At 38.9% G+C, this 25,173-nt stretch overlaps 1 protein-coding gene across 4 annotated transcripts in view; it reads right to left on the bottom strand.

Moving 5' to 3' along the window:
- LOC105488520 (NMD3 ribosome export adaptor) overlaps positions 1-25,173 on the bottom strand; it is a 181,563-nt gene that overhangs the window by 91,225 nt on the left and 65,165 nt on the right. For 2 of the 4 annotated variants that reach the window (XM_011752693.3, XM_071091190.1), the window contains exons 2-3: positions 23,041-23,192; positions 22,044-22,276 (exon numbers count right to left, since the gene is read on the bottom strand). The gene's annotated coding sequence lies outside the window, so the exon portion shown is untranslated. Of the gene's footprint in view, positions 1-1,490; positions 1,643-11,540; positions 11,759-22,043; positions 22,277-23,040; positions 23,193-25,173 lie in introns of all 4 variants that reach the window. The other 2 variants (XM_071091189.1, XM_011752692.3) reach the window with 2 other exon arrangements.

The following is a 25,173-nucleotide window of genomic DNA, read 5'->3' as shown; positions in this document are numbered from 1 at the left end:
CTTCTCTGTACCATTGCCCTTCACATAAGCAAACTAACATTAGAACTGTCATTTCTTGCAACTAAGGAATCCCTTCTTAACATACCTAGCATTGTGCTTTGCTCATTAAATGTTTATTAAATTGAAGTGTTAAACAACATTACATTGAATAGAATTTCCTCAAGTTGAATTGCGACTGAGCCGCCTCTGCAATACAAGACATGGGTGGACCATGCCTCCAGAATACAACATACCAATGTCCCATGCGTGAGGGCTGCTGGTTGTTCCCACTGAGCTTATCGTCCAGTACAGAGGAGAGAGGACTGAACTTTCCCCCTATTTCAAAATGTCTCATAAATTTTACATGAAAAAAAATCAAGAGTTATTTCTCCAGAGCAACATACATTTATTACCTATGCTATTAAAAATGAATAATTCAATATTTTATATCTTATTCCAGATTTTCAGTAATTTTGAGGTTAACTTGATATTGATTGACAGAATGAACACTATTACTGGAAAGCTACATATAAAATATTTAGAAGCACAGTCCTATGTACTGAATCCATTCACAGGAGATTTGATTAAGATGTATAGAATTCTGTCTTTGCTGACTTTATTAAGAGGACCAAAGTACAGCTCCAGTTATAATTGGACACAGCATACTGGATCAGAATTGACCTACAGGAAAATTTGGGCATTATTTGGACATTTCCATTTTGAAATCCTTTCCTGAACTGGAATAAATAAATTTTATAGTAGTCAGTACTGAAACAAGAAATATTTTAATTTAGCTTGTATACAACATATAGGCTGTGTTACTAGAAAAAAATTTTCAGGACATATTGTACAAGTCGTACTTTATAATTATTACCTTTTTATATGCACACTTAAATGTACACATGTGACCAGAAATTAAATAATATATTCCTATTCTTTGCTCTTGCAATTTTATATTTTATATGCCCATTTGTGTGGGTAGTTATGCAGAGCAGAGTGAGATGCAGAATCTAGTTCATTTAAGACCAAAAAAAAAAAAAAAAAAAAAGAAAATTTTAAGTCTTTTCTCCACTTAGTTTCATGTCTGGTGGGAAAAATTAGTCAGCCAAGAAATTTGATGCTAGTACGGATTGAAAGAGTTGATGTTATGTAAGAAATTAAGAAATGTTATTCATTTTGTAACTGAGTGTGTGTGTGTGTGTGTGTGTGTGTGTGTAATGTCCTTATGGAATTCCCTTATGGAAGCAATCTGGGCAGATCGTATGTAAGATGAAAAATAAAAAATAAACAGATAATGTTCCAGCATTCTTCAGTCTTTCCAAACCCTTACTGAGTTTGTTGGTCTGAAAGGTTATAGTACAGACCTGGCCAGTTTTACACAACCAAAGCAGAACAGACACTTCAGTCCACTGATTCCCAGGATGCTGGGTTTAAGAATTAGTGGAACATCCATGGTTGTGTAAGCTGGGTAATGATATTTAGCTAACTCATTTAGCTACCTCTCCCCTTACCTGTTTGATCTGACTTTGTCAAAATTGGTCAGATGGATAAGGTCTGGGTTGCTGAAGCATGTAATACTTTTCACTTTCAGAGTTCATTAGGTGCTTTGGGCCAATACTCCGACTTGATTCATTATAAATTTGGTATAATTTGGGGAAAGGATCTGTATGGGATAAGAAATAACCAAAATTATTCTGTCCTTTTTAGATACAGTATGTATTTCACCATAAACATATTTTTCACTTTTTCCTCTTCTTTAATGAATATGATACAGTATTAAAAGATCAGTTAAGTAGTGGGCGCAGTGGCTCATGCCTGTAATTCTACCACTTTGGGAAGCCGAGGCAGGTGGATCACTTGAGGCCATGCGTTGGAGACCAGCCTGGCCAACATGGTAAAACCCTGACTCTACCAAAAAAAAAAAAAAAAAAAAAAAAAAAAAAAAATTAGCCTGGTGTGGTGGCACACACTTGTAGTCTCAGCTCCTCTGGAGGCTGAGGCATGAGAATCACTTGAACCTGGGAGGAGGAGTTTGCAGTGAGCTGAGACTGGGCCACTGTACTCACTGTTGCTCACTGCCTGAGCAACAGAGTGAGACTGTGTCTCAAAAACAAAAACAAAAACACAAAAGATCAGTTAAGTAAATTCTGGGACATTATGCAATGAAATATTAAAAGAATAATATACACTTGTTTACATTGTATGTCTAGAGATCAAAAAGTGCTTTGATATAATATTAAATAAAAAAGAAATAAAATCCCACATTTATAATGATTTTGATTATGTAATGAAAACGTACTCACAGAAAAAACACTGGAAGGAAATATATAAAAATACAGCAATTGTGTTTAGGTGTCATTAACAAGTGATATTTTCCTTTTATTTTTAAACTTTGCACATTCTCCTTAATGAACACATATTATTTATTAATGGCAAAATAAGCTTAAACAGTGTAGTCACAAGTTTACTCATTTTATGGTCAGGTGTGCAATGAAAATAAGGCTTTAAAATTTCTTTGTGATTGATTTGATCTTATTAATAAGCTCCCAACCCAATGGGTAAGAAGAAAAAGCCAAATTTTATTTTAATCTTGTAAACATAGTCTGAACCCAACTAATTAGACTGCCTTTCAAAATTTAACTGTCTCTGCCTGAATGGCCCACATAAATGGTATTTTTCAGGGCTCCACAGCTATTCCCAGATGGGCTGTGGGTCCACCAGTGAGATGTGATGCCGCCATGACGTCATAGCCAGGAGGTGAAGCCAAGGTCCTGGGAAGCACATGGCATCCTCTGTATTCTCATGATCTAACAGAAAGTGGCTAGCCACTGCTGCTCCCTGAACCAACTCCCAGTGAGGCACAACGGGGCGTGCTGCTACTGTGGGCCACCAAAGTCTGCGTCTGGTGGTACTGTGGTATGTTCTCCACGGCTCAGCCAAGGCAGGGATCTCCCTCACAGAGTCAGCTTTTAGTGACATAGCCAAACAGTCAGGTTAAGCCTCACCTAAAGCTAGCCCTGCCTCTAGATTTTTCAGGTAAGAAACCATTAACTTCCCTTTATTGTTTAACTGAGTTTGGGTTTACATGTCTTGAAACAGACTCAGACTTGATTTCAGTAGCTATGTTTTGTTCACTTAGCATTGCTGCAACAAGACAGCATGTCTAAAAATGTTTTGCAATTTCTTTTAATAGAACAAAAAGGAAATAATTATGCAGGAAACCAAAAAGGCATCAAATAATGAGATCTTGCTTCCAAACACTTTTTTCTTCTCTCCTCCTAGTCCCAAAAGAGACAACAGATTCCCCTCACATCTTTCATAAAGAACCAAAATACTGGCATTGATTAATACCAGATTACTCAAAAGTCTCCAAAAGACACTCCCACCCCGTGCGCCAAGAGCAACTGAATCCGCAGCCACCACCGCCCTCAATAGGATTTTTCAAAAGTTTTTTTGCAGGGGAAAGAAGTTTGAAGACTACTGCAATAAACAACAACAGGGAAAAAGGAAGAGGAAAGAGTATAAAGATTTTTGCTTATATCATTGAATTATTAAAAAGAATGAAGTGAAGCGGAAATTAATTACTCAATCTTCTGACACTCGGCGTACATACCAGGCAGAAGTCTGCCGTCCAAAGAAGATAAGGTGAGGCTAAGTAACTTCTCTTTAAAGACACAATCTAGGAGTGGAATCCATCACTTCCTTCTACTCCATCTGCTAAACGTAGCTCATAGCCAGAGATGGCTGTCAGGGAAGGTGGAAAATATAAATATTATTCTGACGGCCAGGTGCCCAACTAAGAAAATAGAGTGGAGACCTCATTCTCATTTCTACAACTGCTTGCACAACTTTAGTTTGGCATTAATGATTTTCCTTTCCTTTTTTCCAGGCAACTGCTCTGTTACTAAAGGCAGATCAAGCTGGGTATGGTGGTTTATACCTATAATCCCAGCATTTCAGGAGGCCGAGGCAGCAGGATTGATTGAGGCCAGTAGGTCAAGGCCAGCCTGGGCAACAAATTGAGACCCTAACTCTACAAAAAATTAAAAATTAGCCAGGCGTGGTGTCACGTCTCTGTAGTCCCAGCTACCTGGGTGGCTGAGGCAGGAGGATCACTGGAGCCCAGGAGTTTGAGATTACAGTGAACTATAATCTAGCCACTGTGTTCCAGCCTGGGTGATAAAGCAACACCCTGTCTCAAAAAACAAAAGTGGCAGGACGTTATACCACTGCTTCACATTTTTTGCCATTAAATAAGTTCTTGTTTGGAGGCCATATTGACTAAGAAAGCATGTTGTACAGGATTTTCAATAAGGACACAGATGTTGGTGTAGGCAGAAGCAGGATGGGTAGGGGAAGCCTATCCAAATGCAGAATTGCCTATTCTTCTTATGGTTTCCTACATGAGGAAAGGAGCCTAATAAAGTCAGCCTGGCAACAGATACCTAGCAGTGTGGTATCATCCTGGTGCTAGGGTTTGCTACCCTGCTGAAAAATTAGGTGCTTGACAACAGCAGGGTTGGCCTTTGTAAGGGAAAATTTCTTGTTCAGCTCATACATATGCCATCCCTGCAAGCAATTATTGGCACTCTTTTAGACAATTGAAGTCACACTCAGCCAGTTGAGGAAAAAGTGCAACGAGCTTCCACAGAAACAGTTCTCTTATATGTTTGGTTATGAAGATCCTTTCTCTCCCCACACAGGCCTATATAATGAGTTAAATGGAATATATAGGATATTTTTTAGTTAGTGAATCTGTTTGCTTTGTAGTAAGATCCAAACAAATAGTGGCCTAAGTAAAACAGAAGTTTAGCTATCACATAATAGCCTAATCATAAGCTGTCTGGGGTTGATATGGTATTGGGGATCCAAGTTCATTCTATCTTATTGCTCTGTCATTCCTAGAATATTGCCTGCATGCTTGTGGTAGAAAAGACTCACTGCTACAGTAACATGCCAGGCAGAAATCTGAAGTCTGAAGAAGGGAGAGTGAAAGCTAATTCCTTTCTGTTTAGAAGCACAACCCAGACATTGACCTGGCATGACTCATCACTTCCTCTTACTTCCTATCCACAAACCTTTGTTCACAGCTCTAATAGCTGCAAGAGAAGCTGGAAAGTCTAAATCTCATTCCCATGACCAGGTATCCAACTAAGATTTGAGAGTTTTATTATTAAAGAAAGAAGAAAAATTGATATTTATGAGCAACAAGTAGTCTTTCTCTGGTCAAGAAATGAATATTTATAAGCTTTGAGATCATTCTGAGCCTATTGAAACGTCATACAGATTTACTCTATTTCTCAATTTATTTTTTGAATTGAAAATTTAAAGTTTAGTTCTCAAATTTATTTATTGAATTTTACATTTATTTCAGGTGATACTTTAACATTTTATAAAACTTTAAAAACTAAGCAAAATTAATATTTATGTCACTATGAATTTGGGGTGGTGGTGGGAGTAGTGATAGAAATACCAAGACTTAAAGATTTCGAGTTTTCATTAAAAAAACCCATAAACATCAGTTCTATGAAACAATTGAGTCTTACTGTTTCTTACTGTTTTTGATACAGTTACTATTGTTCCAAATTTGTAAACGGGGAAAACATGGCATAGAGAAATTTAGTGGTTTCAGTTACAATTTGTGGCAGGACAAAACTTAAATTATTATGGATCACACCACAGGCCTCTTCCCAGGGTTTGCAAACTGAAATGCCTGCAAGACTCAAATAGGCAACATAAATAAATAAAGCACATCAGGGGTGTACTTTATTTATTTTATAAAGCACAGCAGGGGTGTCAGGGACCATGGTCACCTTGAATAATTACACTCTAATTAAAGAGGTCTGCCCAGATAGTAGTCTCTATTGCCTTTTCCCACTTACAAAAGGTGGTAGAGATCGTTAGGGAAATAGTAGATTCCAGGTCTGCGGCAGAAAATGCCTGTGATAGCTTATGAAGCCAGAAAACCAGGAAACACTCAAAGAATAACTTGAAGAAGAAGTGATTTTTTAAAAGTACAAAGGAAATAATTAGAAGGAATTTGTGAAGATTGAAATGCACCAAATATATAAAAATTCATTTTTTTTTTTTTTTGAGACGGAGTCTCGCTTTGTCGCCCAGGCTGGACTGCAGTGGCCGGATCTCAGCTCACTGCAAGCTCCGCCTCCCGGGTTTACGCCATTCTCCTGCCTCAGCCTCCCGAGCAGCTGGGACTACAGGCGCCGCCACCTCGCCCGGCTAGTTTTTTTGTATTTTTTAGTAGAGACGGGGTTTCACCGTGTTAGCCAGGATGGTCTCGATCTCCTGACCTCGTGATCCGCCCGTCTCGGCCTCCCAAAGTGCTGGGATTACAGGCTTGAGCCACCGCGCCCGGCCATAAAAATTGATTTGTTTGAACTAAAGCAAAAAGAACACCTCAATGGTTAGCCATTAGAGATTATTAGGGCATCATCTCATTACCGTGAAAATTAACGGAAAGAATCAAGCATGTATTCTTTTTTTTTTTTTTTTTTTTTTTTTTTTTTTTTTTTTTCTGAGACTGAGTCTTGGTCTGTTACCCAGGCTGGAATGCAATGGTGCAATCATAGCTCACTGTGACCTCGAACTCCTAGCTCAGATTAGCCTCCTGAGTAGCTGGGACTACAGGTGTGCACCACTATGCCCAGCTTTGTCCACTTTCTTGGTCTCATCTTCTCACTTCTCCATGTATTACCAGGCTCAATTACTGGGAGTTCGTCAAACAAGTCATTGTTTCACATGTCCTTTGTATATCCATCCTCTGTATTGTTTTTCTTCCCTGTTCACCTGCTGAACTACACACTGGTGATTCTGCACAGGTATCACTCCTTTATAGAGCCTTCTTCACATCTACCTTCTCGGACCCAGATGGCACAGGCAGCAAACAAATGCCTGTAAACAGTCCTGCTTAACTGTGCTCTAAAGCCACTCAAGGGCACCCCTGGTGGGGTGTTGCTTCTACCAAGATGGCTGGTTATCCGCCTTTGCCAGAAGAACTGGCAAGCCAATGCTCTAACTTTGTGGCAACATCAACAGGCATTCAAAACTTTTAACATGGCCTGTGAGTACTTTTGGTGGCTCTCCAAAAGACAGTCTGGAGCCTAGTCCTGGAGCAGGCGCCGCCGCCAGCAACCTTGGGGAGCGTGTTAGCCTTTGGCCGCCAGCAGGGCCGCCCTAGTCGCCTGGCTTCATGTTGCCACCGCTGGGAGGCGGCCTGGGAGCTGGGACCAAGTTGGTCGGAGTTCGGAAAAACTACAGTGGTAATCCTTCACCAAAAATATTTTTAAGATCTGATCGTTGACAACACAATCAGGTCCTCCTTCAATTTTATTGCAAGTAAGATATTTTTGCAATAAATATTTTACTTGCGATATTTTTCTGACTTGCAAAGAAATCTTAAACCCAATTATTAGATAGACAATTTCTGGATGATAGACCTAAAAAGCTTAACCAATATTTATCAAATAACTACCAATTACACTTATTTTATTTAGAAGTATCTTATATTTCAAGCTAAAATTGTACATAAATGATTTTAAAATAACCCCATAAAATTGGAAATTTCACATTACAATTTTTAAACTATTGACTGCAGAAATACTCACACTAAATTTCAATATTTGATAGACTCAGTGTCTTAAAAAGATAACGGATGGACAAGAAGACGGATACTGAAAAAATATATTTGTATAGGTATATATCCATTCTATTTATCTATATGCAATTTCATTTCATAGCTGAAAACAAGATTGTAATTATGCATTTGACAGAATTAGAAAGCCAAGTCATTATCTGCAAAAGAAGAGCTAATCTTAATCAAATAAAACATTTAATCTGGGTCATTACATCCTGATTGCATTTGGGGAATATTTGTCGTAACTATGGCTTCTAAGACTACAGTTTAATTTTATACAAATTAACATTCTATTTTGTGCAAATTAACAACAAAATAAAAGGTGTTGGGCCCCAGTAAAGCAGATCTAAAGAGTGTTTCAGTGATTGCTAAGTGCATTACTGCTATAAAATTAAAAACATAGCCCAGTTAGTTAATATATATCTAATTAGTACATTTTATGATAAATAAATAAGCAGAGAAGTGGTTAATGAGTCACAGTCAGCAGTAGACTTAGGTCCAAGTCAAAATAAATATGGATTTGGAATAAGCAATAAACTTTTGTTAAAAGACCTCAAAAAAGGGTTCTACTACTAGTCTAAATAAATGGTCAAGAAAAAACACTAACTCACCCTCAATTTATGTTCCTTTTGATGATATAACATGGATCTCTTAAAAGTAAACATGAAACTTTTTTGCTTCCTTTTTCTTGAAATTTTGAAAAATGTGCAAAAGAAACATACCAAGACACAAATGAGTGGAAGTAGCCAACAAGCTAACCAAGAGTGGTGTACATTTAGAGAAAGACTTCTTCTTAGCAAATGGTTATTTCCCAACTTGGTCTCTTCAAATCTTGAGTATTCAAGTTAGACTAGGCCCAGAGTTTTATTACGGGTTTGTCACCTAGGTAAGATAAGGTACCAGAGTCTCCATATTCTGACAGTAATCTTTGCTGTGCATTCAAGAGTTTCCCACAGAAGAAATACTTCTTTGACAAGAGTCAGGGAATGGAAGAGACTAAATTGTTGAAGGAAAGTTGTTATTTATTCTGCTGCTCCAGTTCCTAATACATCTGAATTCAGAATAGATTATTTTTAATACTATACTTTACCCTCAACTAAAATACATATAAGACAATGAAAGACACCAAGCTTTCCCATGTGTTTGTGGTACCTTGATTAAAGAAATCTTCCCCAACACCAATAACCTAAGATAGCTTGTTGTTTGGTTCTCTTGAGGTTTTACACTTTGGTAAAGCACCACAGTAAGATCCAGGATGGGGGAGAGGTATACTTGGAAAGCCTGTTTTGAAAGAGGAGATAGGAACACAGAGAAAGGCAAGAGTCCTCTAACTCAAACCCATAGCAGGCAGATCAATTATAAGAAAGAAAGGCTCCATATTGAAGCTGGAGATCTGGACATTGATTCCTTTAAAAGTTCTCAGGCTAGAGTAGCCCCTGGAACATTTTTATGCATCCATAAATGTACTCATATCCCAGTTTGAAAAACCACTGTTATTTAGGATATGTTAATGATGATTAAATTTTCCAGTTAGTTCATGGATTGAAGAATATATAAAGAAATTTTGACGGAACTAGAAGAGTAAGCATGCTGTAGGAAATCTTTGGCTTAGAGCTGTATAGTCTTACGACATTGCTTCTAGATCAATACAGAAGCAGGAGTTTGCACCCTCTCCTATTGGAAAGGGTAGCTGCAATTGTGTATGGGAAAGGTACACTATGCAGAGAGAGGGAAGGCTCAGGTGTATGAGAAGGGTGGGTGAGCATAGTGAAGCAGACAGTTTTTGGAGCACCATTCAGGTCACAACACTATGTTTCTTTAAAATATAGTGTTGGGCACCTGGAAATCATATTCACTTGTCCCCCCCCCCAACAAAATAGATAAATGATTCTGAAATTGATACCTGGCCTAAGCTGAGCCAACCATATTCCAAGGAATTTGAAATCTTGGAATAAACATCTCCCAGAACGTGAGTTGGTAAAGCTTAGTCACCTTAATGGCTGAATTCCAGAAGGAAGGTCTCCTATTCCTTGAAGCTCCCTGATTTTTGAAATTCCAGAGACAAAGGTTTTCAGTAGTTCCTTCTATATCATGCAATAATACAGTGGCCTCATAGTACCATTTTTTAAAATGTAGTAGTTTTATATTAATAAATAGATCAATGAAACAGAATGAAGTCCAGAAACAGACCCAAATCATATGAGATTTTATTATAAAGCTTGTATTTCAAAAATTAGGGAGAAAATAATCAATAGATGGAGTTGAAACTACCTCATTCCCTTTGCCAAAACAAATTTAAGATAGATCAAATATCCAAATTTTAAAAATTCATAAATCAGGCTAGAAGGATTTGCCAGGTCTGTTGTCTTCCAATATTACATTTGAGGTAAAATTTGGGAGAATGCCCTTCCTTAGGGTACACAACTCTAGCAACTGACTTCTTGCTGGTGCAGATTTGGGGCCTGGGATTATTTTAAGGGTTGAAGTTCATGAACTGCTGCTTTACAGAATGTAGGAATGTTTGGTATGGTATCTGTCCAAAAACTTCTGGTCTACTGTCAAAACCATAACCAAAGTCTTTATCTAGACACTTTAAAGAAATGTCTTTTTCTTTTAAAAAAAAGATTTAGGGACACAATGTGAGGAAGACACACTTTCCATGGCTTTGGAGAGGATGGAGTTTCCAGAATGAATCACTAGGGCAGAAGCATGCAGGGCAGGTAGGGGGAGATGCTTAGAAGTTGGGGGAGGGGCTGCATCCTCTAGCACCTCTGAACACAGAGCTCACTTAATCCAGACGTAATTTTTTGTTAAGATTCGGGCGCTGAAGAGTAGAGGACACAATTTTATGTACAGAGAGATTCTTTTTCATTTTTTTTAAATAGAGATGGGGTCTCACTATGTTGACCAGGCTGGTCTTGCACTCCTGGCCTCTAGTGATCCTCCCAAAGTGCTAGGGTTAAAGGCATGAGCCACTGAGCCCGGCCAGAGGACACAATTTTTAACATATATGCTTATCATTTACATACTGGTCTCTCTATTCTATATCCCTCCTGCCTATAGTTACCTTCAGACCATTTAGAAGATAACACCCTTAATCTAATCTTTGCTGGTGAGTTTGTTCCCATTTTCTAGTTAAATACTCTTAGGAGAATATACTAAAAAAAAAGAGATGGGGTACATTCTTCAATCAGGCTACTGCTTCACAGTCACCAAATAATTAAAATTGCTTCACTCTGAGATATAGAAGCAGTTGGCTTTTTCCAAACACCAAAAGAGAATGCTCAGTAATTTGGATTGCATGCTACAACATAAAGCACTCTCCTGGATCTCCAGGCTGAATCACATTTAGGGATGATAATGATGATGATGATGATGAGTTTTGCCAATACTACTTCATAGGTGGGTTTATGTTTTTCCAGGAAAAATTTTTTTTTAAAGAGATAGTGTCTTGCTTAGTTGCCTAGGCTGATCTCGAACTCCTGGGCTCAAGTCATTCTCTCCTCCCACTTCTGCCTCCCAAAGTGCTGGGATTACAGTTGTGAGCCACCATGCCCAGCCTGGTTTTTCTGCCTTTTTGTAATGCTATCAGCCATTGATTCTCAATGTTTAGATCCAGTAATTCACTAGAATTGCAAAAGATGTTGATATTCAAATTTTTTTTCAGTAATTTGATGGACTACTTTCATCAAGAGAAACTTCACCTCACCTACTATTTGGTATCTTGGTGGCACAGTTTACATAGGAAAGGCAGGATAAATGCTTGATTGTTTTCTTTTATTTGCCAGTTCTCAAATAAAAAGTTGATTTCTGGCCTCTTCCGTGATGACTATATTAGGGTGCTCTAGGAAAATAGCCAAAAGAATATGTATAGATAGATAAGGAAGATTTATTAAGGGAATTGACTCACACAATTATGGAGGCCAAGAAGTCCCACAGTATGCTGCCTGCAGGTTGGAGAACAAGGAAAGCCAGTGGTGTAATTCAGTCTGCATCTGAAGACCTAAGAAGCAGGGGAGTCAATGGCATAACTCTCAGTCCAAGGCCAAAGGTCCAAAGACTTGGGGGTCAGGAGATGCTGATGCAAATCCTGGAGTCCAAAGACCCCAGAGCCAGGAGCTCCAATGTCTGAGGGCAAGAGAAGGTAAATATCTCAGCTCAAGAATAGATAGCAAATTCACTCTTCCTGTGCCTAATTGGATAATGCTAGCCCACACTAGTGAGGGCAGATCTGTTTTACTCAGTCTACTGATTCAAATACTACTCTCTTACAAAACTCTCCTCAAAGACACACCTTGAAAGAAAAGCTATCAACTTACCCAGTCAAGTTAACACACATAAAATTAACCATCATAATGAACAATTAGGTTTTTTTTTAATCAGGATGAAATCATGGGTTTAAGTACATTTGCTATGCTTTGACCCATTGCTTTTATATTTAGTGATGCTCAAGTTGCTCCATCTTTAGTCAGTAGGAGCCAATAGCAATATCAACATTACCATCAATACAATTACTGAAAAGAGCTAAAAATTCTTCTGCATATGCTCTTCCCATTCTTACACCACATTTTTACAATTGTACCATATCCACACTGTCAGAGCATTCCGCCATTATGTACCACATTATCTTCCTTATATCTCTCATTTAGTGTCTTAGTTTTGCTAGAAATTATAATCAATGCTCATCATGACTCATTTTGTCAATGCCTCCCCAAGTATTTTGTCTGAATCCCCTTCTCCTGTAGATTCATAAAGAGTAATATTCCCTGAGTTCTTGCCTGCTGATAACAGCTTGTTTAGATATAAAATCATTGCTTCATATTTCTTCTTTGCATTGTTACTCAATTTTCTTCAAGCGTAAAATTTTGAGATAGAAAAGTTTGAAGATAATATGACTTTGTTTCCTGTATGAATGATTTGGTATTTTTATTCTGGATTTTCTAAATAATTTTTATTTTATTTCCTTTAAAGTACAATAATTTCACTAGACTACATCTCAGTGATGATCATTCCAAGCCAATTTTATCAGATAAACTGAGTGTCCTCTCAATGTTTAGTTTCAATTCTCATTTTATTTTGGCTTCTCAAATGATAGATTTCAGTATTTTATTGCTAAAATTTTCCTTAGATATGCCTTTTATATGTATGTGGGATCTTCCTTGTGTGTCTTTTTTTAATCCTTTTTATCTCTCTCTTTTTTCTTTTAAATCCTTAAAATTTTTCTTTTTACTTGTATTTCTCTTGAGATATTATCTTTTATTTTTTCTAGTTATACTTTTATTTGTTCTGTTTCTTAATAATTTTTAAAATTATCTTCTTAGTTCTATCACCTCAAATTCTGATTTATTTGTTCTTTCATTTCTTATATCATTTTTTGTGTCTCCTAGCTAGTTTTGAAATATTAGACTATAATTTTCATCTGCTGTATGAGAATGTTTTTGGCATGTTTTATTATCTGTAGGAATAGTATTCTCTCTTTCCTTATACTTTAATGGAATTTGATCTCTATCTTTTCTGTAGCTCAATGTTTATGTCAAAGTTTTCCTGAGCTTTTTTATAAAGGAGATGTAGTTTTGGATAATATTTTATCATTTAACTTTCTACCCACACTTAGATAACTTTCTGTTCAAACCTTACCATTTTAGAGCTCTCTTTTTTGGATGTTTTTCAAAGCTATCAAGATTATGGCAGCTTACATTCTGAAATATTCTGACTGTCCCTTCCTACCTCCACCCACATTTAATCTAGGTATTCTTGTTCTTTGGTTTTATGATCTGTGCCCTCTTAAATTTGAATTCTATCCCCACAAGTTTGTCCTCTTTGAGGAGTTTTGTCTTGAAAGGAAGTTTTATTTAGATACTATACTAGATCATTCCAGGCTTTTCATATTTTGCTGCAAATCCCTTGTATTTCATTTACAAAAAGATATGTAATACTGACTCTAGTGAGAAATAAAGAGACATGTACTTAAAATTTATATCTGGGGTGGAAAAACAGAAGAAAAATTCCCTGAGGAAATTCCTTTCTTGACCATTATAACAAATGCCTAACAAAACAATTAAAGTAGGATAAATTCACCCCAAAATTTATTGCTGAAAATATTATATTAGTTAACATTTTTATTGTGTTATGAGTAATAGAAACTATCTCTAACTAGCTAAAACAAGCAAACAAACAAAAAAGGTAAGTATCATAAGGAAGCAGTGGTGATTCAAATGGTCCAAGAGCAGGGTACAGCTAGGCAAGGAAGTCTTTCTGCCCCAGCTTTCAATTCTGCTTCTCTTTCTGAACAGGCTTTTTTTCTCCTCTCTGGGTTGGCCTACTTTTCACAAGCTGGAAAATATTTACTGTATCTTCTGAGTTTCTATCTCCTCTGTTTCAAAACCAGAAAGAATAAGCCCAGAATTTCTTGCTCTAAATTCCAAATGCCTGCAGAGGGATGCTGGTTGTCCCACCTTTGATTCAGATTCCCTGAGTATATCACTGTGGCCAAGAAGTAGGGTAAACTGGTTAAATCAGGGGTATTTCCACTGTGATAAAGTCATGTCATGAGGTCAAGCATAAGGGAGAACCTTAGTTTGGGTTACCATAACAAAGCACCACAGACTGAGTGGATTATAAACAGCAAAAATTTATTTTTCACAGTTGTGGAGGCTGGAAGTTTGATACCAGGGTGCCACCATGGTCAGATTCTGGTGAGGGCCCTCTTCCAGTTTGTAGACTGGTTACTTCATGGTGGAAAGAGGGTAAGAGGGCTCTCTGGGTTCCTTTTTTATAAGGGCACCAATCTCACTTATGAGGACTCAACTCTCACGACCTTATTACCTGTTAAAGGGCCCACCTCCTAATACCATCACATTAGGGGTTAGGATTTCAACATATGAATTTAAAGGGTTGGGGGACATAAACACTCAGTCCATTGTAGAGTAAGACAGAGGAAAGAGGACAAGTGGAGACAAGGATCAGTTCCTAGAAAAGAGGGAGCCAAAGAGACAAAGGAGGTTGAAATCCAGATTTCTATTTTCATTAATATATTGTACACATGATATCTGTCTATAAAAAGTCAGAAGAAAAACTAATTTAAGACTAGAAGAATGAGTAACAAATAGGAAATACTTTCCACTCCATCTCCAACAATATTTCTTGATGAAATCAAGACTGTGAGGCATAAAATTGCTGTCTAGAAGGTGAGATGTAACAAAAACAAAATAAAATGGAATGTTGAGTTTTAAGGAAGAAATGTTTGCTTAGAGCTATTTTGCTACTTTTTCAGATGGAAATTTAGACTCTCTGGTAGACTGAAGATGTGATAGTCATATGTCATGTAAACTTTCGAAGTATTTTGTGAATAAACACACAGAGGTTAGCTACTGAATTTAATGTAAGCAAAACAGACCAGGTGAAGTATGTAATTTGGAAGCAAATACTTGGCTTCACTTGAGAAAGATTAGCCATTTGAAGTAACTATTAGCTCCACTTGAGAAACAGTAGCCACTTGAAGTAACTTTGGTCAGTAACAGCATAACTGGCAGCAGTAATGAGAATGTTTGAATCCCCAACATATTTATTTTTAGAGAAATACAACTTTCAGATCCCACCATCAATTCACTGTCAGTTGTCACTAAGATTTTCTAATTTATTGTTCTACTACTTTTTCATTTTTAAGATGAACAGAACAATAAATTATCTTAGGCTTTGGAAATCAAAAAATTTGAAGATTTTTCTTTTTTTTTCTTTTTTCTTTTCTTTTCTTTTTTTTTAGAAACAGGGTCTCATTCTGTCACCAGGCTGGAGTGCAGTGGTGTGATAACTCACTGTAGCTTCTAACTCCTGGACTCAAGCAATCCTTCCACCTCAGCCTTCTGAGTAGCTGGAACTATAAGCATGTGCCACCATGCCCAGCTAATTAAAAAAGAAAATTGTGAAGACAAGGTTTTTCTATGTTGTTCAGGCTTGTCTTGAACTCCTGGCCTCAAGTGATAATCCCACGCTGGCCTTCCAAAGTGCTGGGATAACAGGCATGAGCCACTGTACCCAGCCAAAATCTTAATTCTTCCATTATATTCTTAATAAAGTCTTCAGGGGACTATGCATATTATTTATATATGTAAATATCATACAATTTTTAAACAAATTTAAAGCTTAAAATAAATAAATGCATGAATTTACATGGTAAAAATTGCAGCTATGCAGTTATACCTGAGATGGACTTTCTATCATAGCAGAATCACTCCAGAGAATAAATTGTGTTTTCTCATTTTTGATGAGGGAAGTTGGCATTTTCTTTACCATTCTCAGGGACAAGGAATCTTCCTGATGTAGCGTTATGGTTTGAATATTTGTAGCCTCCAAAACTCATATTGAAATATAATCTCTAATATGGCAGCATTGTAAGGTGGGGCCTTTCAGAAGTGATTCGGGCAGAGCCCTCATGAATAGCTTCATCCATTGATGGATTAATGGATTATATAAGGGAAGGGGAACTGGTGGATTAATAAGAACAGGAAGAGAGACCTGAGCTAGTACATTGGTATACTTAGTTCCCTCACCATGTGATACCCTGTGCTGCCTCAGGACTCTTCAGAGGGCCCTTACCAGTAAACAGCTCTCTCTCCCCAAACCAGGAATGTTAAGCAATCATCAGGTGATGGTCAGGCAGTTGTTAATTGTCTCTCTAAAATAATCATTGGTCACAGCCAGCACCAGGGAAAGGCAGTCTCCCAATAAATAAAAACACCTGAAAATTGGTGATCAGCAGCCTCCCAATAAGATCTCTGGAGGTGGGCAGGTGGGCTCAAGCATGCACACTAAGTGACAAAATGGTGGAGTTTAACTGGTATATGTATGAAGAACATCGGACTGGTAAGGAAAGAATGCCTAGGTAAGCATGCATACAACTCCAGTAAACACAGAGCATGTGTTCCCACCCAAGTGCTGGCAGACCACTGTGCTTACAGACAGCTCAGGCCATGGGAAGAATCAGGGGAAAAGGGATGTAACCCCCCAAGAAGCATGCTGATGTATAAAACCCCAAGTCAAAGGTCAAACCCTGCACTTGATCTCTCAAGTTGCCCACTTGGCCCTCTTCCAAGTGTACTTTAGTTCCTTTCATTCCTAATCTAAAACTTTTTGATAACTTTCACTCCAGATGTATGTAAAACTTGCCTCAGTCTCTCACTCTGCCTTATGTGTCTTGGTTGAATTCTTTCTCCTAAGGATGCAAGAATTGAGGTTGCTGCAGACTCATACAGATTCATTGCCACTAACATACTTTGGCATCATGTGACACAAATATCTTCCACTGCTAACATACTTTAGTGCTGCATGACTCAGATACATTCCCATTCCCCAGTGGTAAGACAGCTCAACACCTTGCCTTCTTCAACTGGAGGCACTCAACCCCCATATGTGATACTCTTCTCCCTTTCACTCTCCTGCTTACTAACCAACCTCCAGAACAATTCCTTCCAGCCAGAGTGACTCTGCTACCCTTGATCAATCTCTCAATTCACTCTGATGGGTGGCTTATGGGGGTGGTAAGGACCTTGGAGCCTGTACCAAATAGACCCAAGACACTAGTGCCCCTCCTCGACAAGAGGCTTGCAAGAGTGGTAGGGCTAAAGGCTAAAATCATGCAACATCTGGGGTTTCCTCTGCTTTTTCAAGTAAAATTTTCTCTTTCCCAAGAAACTGCACCACCTACTGTCCTGTTTTCTCTGTGTATATTCTGAAATGGCCTTGTGCACTCACTAGACCATCCACCTCATAAGCAAGTCTGCCTTTTCTCTGCTTTTTTCATGCACCCACAGCTCTTGCTGCATTTGCATAGCAGTAAAGAAATGGGCTCCTTGCCCCTGTCTGCTGGCACACTGCCAAGACAGACACTAATTGGAATCCTAGCTCTCCCAGCTCTGTATGTCTTACCATACACTTTTCATCCCTGTTATGCCCCAGGCCCAGTTTTTCCTGTGGCTTTGAATTGAGTTTGTCCACCTGCATAGGCCCTCACTGTGTGGTCCTCCAAGGACCCCACCTACTTACTTTTTTGGAGTTAGCACCTTTTTGAGAGATAGGATAATTCTTCCTTTGCTATTTGTGAATTCTTACTCCAAGCCCCACGTTCTCCAGAGGTTATGCCTTTATGTCAAAGGGCAAATAAATGTTGCCCTCTTAAATCCAAGGGCTGTTGTATTTGCAAGCATATGTAGGCTTTCCATGGTATTCCTCTCACTTCCTCCTCTAGGCTCCATTTCTCTAATCACTTCCACATCCTTATCAACATGCATCAAGACCCTGAAGGTTATATTTGAAGGGAGAGAAGTTCAGCCTCCTTGCGGCAGTTAGCTAAAAAAATTAGCCTCTCCTCTACTTAAAAAACATGGGAAATGGAAATCTGAGAAAAGAGATAATCATTTTGTTGATAGAATGCTCTGAGTGAGAGTCACTCTAAGTCATGGAGACAAGGATATAGGCCAGCCCAAGGCTGTAGCTGCAAGAGACCCATAGGACAGAGATGGAGGTTGGTCACAGGCTAACAGATTACCGTTAGAACAGAGATGATGGCAGGATTGAAGCTATACAGAAAAACCAGTTCATTCTGGAACCCCACAGATGAACAGGAGGCCCACGGTTCACTCTGGTATCTCCTCAGTTCTCAAGTGGGTAATTGTGACAAGATGAGACCAAGGTTAAGTGTACATGGTAAGACAGGTTTATTCTGAAACCCTAAAGATGAATGGGGGATACCTTATCAGGATAACAGGAAAGTAAGAAGAAACACCTTCTTTTTCCTTTTCCTTGTTTTTCTCCTTTGTTCTATCTTCATGGATGGGTGATGGTGTCTCCATACCACAGGACACACCTCTTCGATGCATTCCAAAAAAAAACTAAGAAAAGTTTGATTCTCCCAAACCTTAAAACAGCAACAATAAAAAACTACTTTTTTTTTGTTGTAATACTCTTTGGTCTAAAAATAAACTGGGAGAAAATTATAAAAGTCAGTCTTAGAACCCAGTGCCCTTATGCAGAAAATCCTCAAATTAGCCTCCTCCATTTTTATAACTGAGAGCAGAATAAAGAGAATAGGGCTAAGGAAAAGAAGGAACAAGAGGAAGGCTCAACTATTGGCTACTTTACAAGCTCTCCAGCTCCCTCCAGTTTGCTGTAAGGACACTCCTTCAAGTAACCGCCATTGGTGCAGGAAGCCAGGCCAGTGGAAGGCAAACTACCCCAATGGGATAAATGGGAAAATGCCCTGCACAGCTTGCCCCCTTTACCACAAGCTGGAAATGGGACTAACATGACAGCTGAGGGCTCCCATGGACAGAGTCCCAACACCTGATGAGCTTGAGCTGAGGGGTCTCTCTGTTCTGGCTGGCATCCAACCTGGACATGGCCATCAACAGGAAAGGGCCAAGGGCAACTCTGGAGGGGGCAAACAAAATTATAAATTTTCCTTTTGGGTTCAAGAGCTACCTACTCTGTGTGAATCTCCTTCTCTAAGCAACTCTCTAAATCCTGCCAGTTAATGGGGGCAAATGGCACCCTTTACCTCCAAAATAAATAACTCATACCCCTTTTGGACAAAAATATGCTTTCTGAGATGGGTGCCTGCTTAATATTTACCCAAAATCTAAATTCATCTTTTCCTCAAATACACCTGTTTCTCCTGGGAAAGCTACTTAAGTCTTTAAGCAATAACTTTAACCTGATGGTCTTAACTCAGGAGTTTAGAAATAACCCACACTTATTCAGACAAGCTTTAGAAAAAAATTTAACCAAGCATTCTCTTCTCGAGGGGATCATAACTTCTACAGTATGTAGATAAAACCCTTATCTTCTCCTCCTTTACAGGACTCACACAGCAACGTGCAGTATAAACCATAGCTTCCTAACAGAAGAAAAATGACTTTTGTCTTAACTTGAAGGTTATAAAGGTAAAGAGGTATTTTTGTCAAGGAACATTATAAAGAAAAGGGATTTTATATGAGAAAGGATCTTGTATAGTAAATTCTTCTCCTAAAGTAAAATGACTGGTTGTTTAAAAAGAGGGATGTTTAGAACAGGTCAGAAAGTCCAAGCATGTCATAGATGGTTTGTGTAAGTCAGGAAAAGATTCATGAAAGGGAATTTATAAAAATGTACAGTTTTAAAGGGTATTAGGTCTATTAAATACTTTAGGGTCATAAACTGCTACTATGACTTCTAATTGTACAACTTATTTACTTTAAAGCTGGGTATACACAGAGTTAGCCATGCCCCCTAGCTACGCTGAAAAGATTCAGACCTTAGCTGCACTTCTATCTGATGTCCTAGGCTCCCCAACTAGTTCATAATTAGAATTACTTACTTACCAGGTTTTTCACCAAATGTAAAACTTTTAAGAATTAACAGGTAATATGTATTTGAGACTATTGAAAAGACAGATTTACATGCAAGGAGTGTAAGGAAAGTAGAAGGTACTTTTGGTAAAAGAGTTTATGAAGAGAAGGGAATGTGGGTTATTTTTGTCTAGAGCGTTAAAGGATTGTTTTAAGTTAAATAGCATAAAGCTGAATGTTTAAGCAAGTTGTGGAGGTTTTGTGAAAGATTATTCTTGTGAATGAAATTCTATATGTAAACACAATGGCTAAAATTAAGGGGATATTATTTAGTTTATCCATACATTGAACAATTGAATAGAAGTATAATAGAGTTTTATTAAATAATTAATATGCTCTTTAAAAAATGTAATAAATTATAAAAGGTTTCTGAGAATCTTACTTTATGGTCAAACTAATTAAGATTGAATAGATTTGTCTATAAGGTTTCATTAAGAACTAGGCTTGACATCAGTAGTACACTAATACAAAGGCAAACTTTGCCTTTTTTGAGTATTTGTATAAATGTGTAATTGGTATGTGTTCTAAAATTGGGTGAAATTCCTATAGCTCTGATATGACTTAGTATACATTATCAGTAATAATTGTAATTATGTTAAATTATTGTGTGTCACAAAGGTAACAAATTTTTTTGTCCATTGTGTCTTTAACTGTGGCTGCCCTAAGACTTTTTGTCATCCGTAGACAATTGTTGTCTTGTTTTTATCCTCTTTAAAAGGTGGTTTTATAATCAGCTATAGACCTCTAACAGATGCTGTTAAATGCAGTTTTCTGATAACCCTGGAGATTGTGACACTAGAATAGAGAAAAAACCTTCCAAGACTCTCATGGAGAATGAAATGTTCATGAATATCAAGCAGAACAGAATAACTGCATGGACTGAACTAGTATAAAACTAAAACAATCCTTTTAAGGATTTTTGCTTAGAACATTACAGATCCTTTGTTTTTCGGAATCAAGAAAACTTTTCTTAAGCTATTTACAGCTTTTAACAATGAGTAAATATACTCCTATAAATAAAATTTGTAGCATATTTCTATCTTCTCTCACCTTCAAGCCACCAAGCTCCAGATGATACTCAGTGAGGGATACTGTCTTGTCAATATTTGTGACTTATCCTCCTACAGGGGGACACCATCAATGAGACATGACAGAGGTGAAATCCTGCCCTTGTCTCCCTTGGACCTGGCTGGATACTGCTTTCACCAACACATGGTGCCACCCTGCCCTGTCAGCTAGCAAGAGGCCAAGACCCATGAAACAACCACCACTGCCCCTCTGTCAGCAGGAAATAGTTACAGAAGACTGATCTTTGTCCATTTTACCCAAAGAATTGGGGTCTTGAACCCTTGAGGGGGAAAATGTTACAGGAGGTAGTCAGGAAGACATGAGCAGGGCACGAGAGGCCCTCACCCCCAAACAGGAGTATCAGGTGATCATCAAGTGATGGTCAGGCAATTGTTAATTATCTCTCTAAAATAAAAATTGGTCACAGCCAGCACCAGGAAGAGGTACTCTCCCAACCTGAAAACTGGTCATCAGCAGTTTCCTGATAAGATCTCTGGATTTGTACAAGTGGGCTCAAGCATGCACAATGAGAGACAAAATGGTGAATTTGAACTGACATATGACCTAGGAGCATTGGACTGGTAAGGTAAGAATGCCTCCAGTGAGCACGCTTACCACTCCAGTATACACATTGTGCATGCAGTCCCTCCCAAATGCTGGCAGGTCACTGAACAAGTGGAATGCCAATGTATAAGACCCCAAATCAAAGGTCAAACCACACACTTGATCTCTCAAGTCACTCACTTGGCCCTCTTCCAAGTCTATTTTATTTTCTTTCATTCCTGCTCTAAAGTTTTTTAATAAACTTTCACTCCTGCTCTAAAACTTGCCTCTGTCTCTCACTCTTTCTTATGGCCCTCATCAAATTTTGTCTTCTGAGGAGGCAAGAATTGAGGTTGCTTCAGAACTGTACAGATTCACTGACAATAACATAGAAATGCATAACAAATTATGTCAAAACTTACCAGTTTAAGGAAACATACATTCATTGTCTCCCAGCTTGGGTCTAAGAATCAGGCACAGCTTAGAGTCTCTTTTCCTGTCTTTTCTTTTTTTGATACTGGATCTCACTCTATTGCCCAGTCTGGAGTGCAGTGGCATGATTACAGCTCTCAGCAGTCTCAACATCATAGACTCAAGCAGTCTTCCTGCTTCAGCCTCCCAAGTAGCTAGGACTATAACAGTGCTCCCATTTTTTCTTAAAAAAACAAAAAAACAAAAAACAAAAAAAAACAGTGGGGGGAGGGGGATGACTATTACTTTTTATTATCCACTCTTCTTTTCTCCTCTCCCCTTTCCCGCTGTTGCCTATTTCCTACTTAGCCTTTGAGAAATGCAAATATAACCTTCCACCTCCCCATTAACAGACATTCCCCGCAGGTCCAGTTCTTCTAACTATGTCCTCCAAGACAGATCTCTCCTTGAGAGTTGACAATTAATTTATGGAACTCTCACCTCTAAGAGATGGCCTCTGGACTTCTATCCACCAGGAGGACATATCAAAAGCATGCCCCCTTGGCTAGGAGATAAGGCACCAAGTGAGCAGGGGGACCCCTTGCCCTTACTCACATCCCTCCTTACCTAAAAGTATCCGCTTTCTGTTTCAATGGTGAAGCAGCACATTCAAAGGCAGGATACTTTGTGTCCCTTCTCCAAGCTAGCTTCAGAATAAGTTCACCTTTTTTTTGGTACCAGAACTCATTAACTGGACTTTGCATGTGGCAAACAACTAATCTGCTATTAATTTACAGGACTACAGGCATGTGCCACCATGCTCAGCTAATTTTTAAAATTTTTATAGATACAGAGTGTCACTCTGTTACACAGGCTGGTCTTGAACTTCCAACCTCAAGTGATCCTCTTGCCATGGCCTCCCAAAGTGCTGGGATTACAGGAGTGAGCTACTATGCCTGGCCCTGGTTTAAAGTAGGAGGCCATAATCAAGGTTTTGGCTGTACTTACCACCCTCTTAAGGCTCAAGGGGCATGGACAGCTTCCATCTCTCTTGTGGCTGTTTTCAGGCCTGAGATTCAAACTGGCTGTTGTCCAGAGATATCCATTGCTTGCCACATGGATTCTCCTTAGAGCTGTTGACAACATGGCAGCTTGCATCCCTTAGAACAAAGGTTCAAAGGGAGAAAGGGGGGGGGGGAGAGAGAGAGAGAGATCCAGAGTCTCTTTTAATGTAATTTTTAAAAGCGAGTTGCCACTACTTTTGCCCTAATCTATTGGTTAAAAGTGAATCATTAAGTCCAACCCACACTTATTTACACACATTTAGAAATTCATCTCTTAGTGTCTTGTGGGGAACAGAACCTGGAAAACTACACAGCAAGCTGACAGTAGTGGTTTTCCCTGGGAGGCAGTGAATTTGGGTGTGAAAGGAAGGCCAGGTGAGTGGGGGAAATATGGAAAGGTGTGGGTGAGGGAAATTCAGAAAGGAGTGTTATTAAAGGTGAGACTGGAATTCATTCCTTCTGGTGGGTTCTTGGTCTCACTGACTTCAAGAAAGAAGCCGCGGACCTTTGTGGTGAGTGTTACAGCTCTTAAAAATGGTGTGTCCGGAGTTTGTTCCTTCAGATGTTCAGATATGTTCGGAGTTTCTTCCTTCCGGTGGGTTCGTGGTCTCACTGACTTCAAGAATGAAGCTGCGGACCTTCGTGGTGAGTGTTACAGCTCTTAAAGGTGGTGCGGACCCAAAGAGTGAGCAGCAGCAAGATTTATTGTGAAGAGTGAATGAACAAATCTTCCACAGCATGGAAGGGGACCCAAGTGGGTTGCTGCTGCTGACTCGGGAGGCCAGCTTTTATTCCCTTATTTGGCCCTGCCCACGTCCTGCTGATTGGTCCATTTTACAGAGTGCTGATTGGTGCATTTACAATCCTTCAGCTAGACACAGAGTGCGGACTGGTGTATTTTTACAAAGTGCTGATTAGTGCATTTACAATCCTTTAGCTAGACACAGAACGCTGATTGGTGCGTTTGCAATCCTCTAGCTAGACAGAAAAGTTCTCCAAGTCCCCACTCGACCCAGGAAGTCCAGCTGGCTTCAGCTTTCAAAGAGACTTTGCTATTGTGAAAGAATATAATACCTCAAGACCTCAAACTCACTATGCTAAGGGGAAAGTTAAGCTTGGGAACTGAGTCATACAATAGTACTTTCCTTTTTTTCCCCAAACAGATAGCTGTAATTTCACAACCCTGTGACACAGCCTTACACATAAACCAGGTTTCCACAGTAATAGAAGGTCATAAACCTCCTCAGATGGCCTCCTCACAAATTGCACACAAAAAAATTCCCTGTGAGCCCCTAAGTCTTTCAGGATACACATTCCCTCTATAAACCAGCCCTGAAACCAAGTTGTATTAAATTTCTTTTTTTTTTTAAATTTGAGATGGAGTCTCACTCTGTCACCCAGACTGGAGTGCAGTGGTACGATCTTGGCTTACTGCAACCTCTGCCTCCCAGGTTCAAGCGATTCTCCTGCCTCAGCCTCCCGAGTAGTTGGGGTTATAGGCATGCACCACCATGCCCAGATAATTTTTTTTTTGTTTTTTTAGATTTTCAGTAGAGATGGGGTTTCACCATGTTGGCCAGGCTGGTCTTGAACTCCTGACCTCAAGTGATCTGCCCACCTATGCCCCCTGCAAAGGAACGCAGCTCATCGCCAGCAATGGATCAAAGCTGGACAGAGAATGACTTTGATGAGATGAGAGAAGAAGGCTTCAGTTGATCAAACTTCTCAGAGCTAAAGGAGGAACTACGTACCCAGCGAAAAGAAACTAAAAATCTTGAAAAAAGAATGGAAGAATGGATAACTAGAATAATCAATGCAGAGAAGGCCATAAACGAACTGAGAGAGATAAAAACCATGACACGAGAAATACGTGACAAATGCACAAGCTTCAGTAACCGACTTGATCAACTGGAAGAAAGAGTATCAACGACTGAAGATCAAATGAACGAAATGAAGGGAGACGAGAAGTCTAGAGAAAGAAAAGGAAAAAGAAATGAACAAAGCCTCCAAGAAATATGGGTTTAGGTGAAAAGACCAAATCTACGTCTCATTAGTGTGCCTGAAAGTGATGGGGAAA

This window comes from Macaca nemestrina, chromosome 2, assembly GCF_043159975.1.
Source record: "Macaca nemestrina isolate mMacNem1 chromosome 2, mMacNem.hap1, whole genome shotgun sequence".
In the NCBI taxonomy this organism is placed as follows: domain Eukaryota; kingdom Metazoa; phylum Chordata; class Mammalia; order Primates; family Cercopithecidae; genus Macaca; species Macaca nemestrina.
This window is presented reverse-complemented; position numbering and strand designations above follow the sequence as displayed.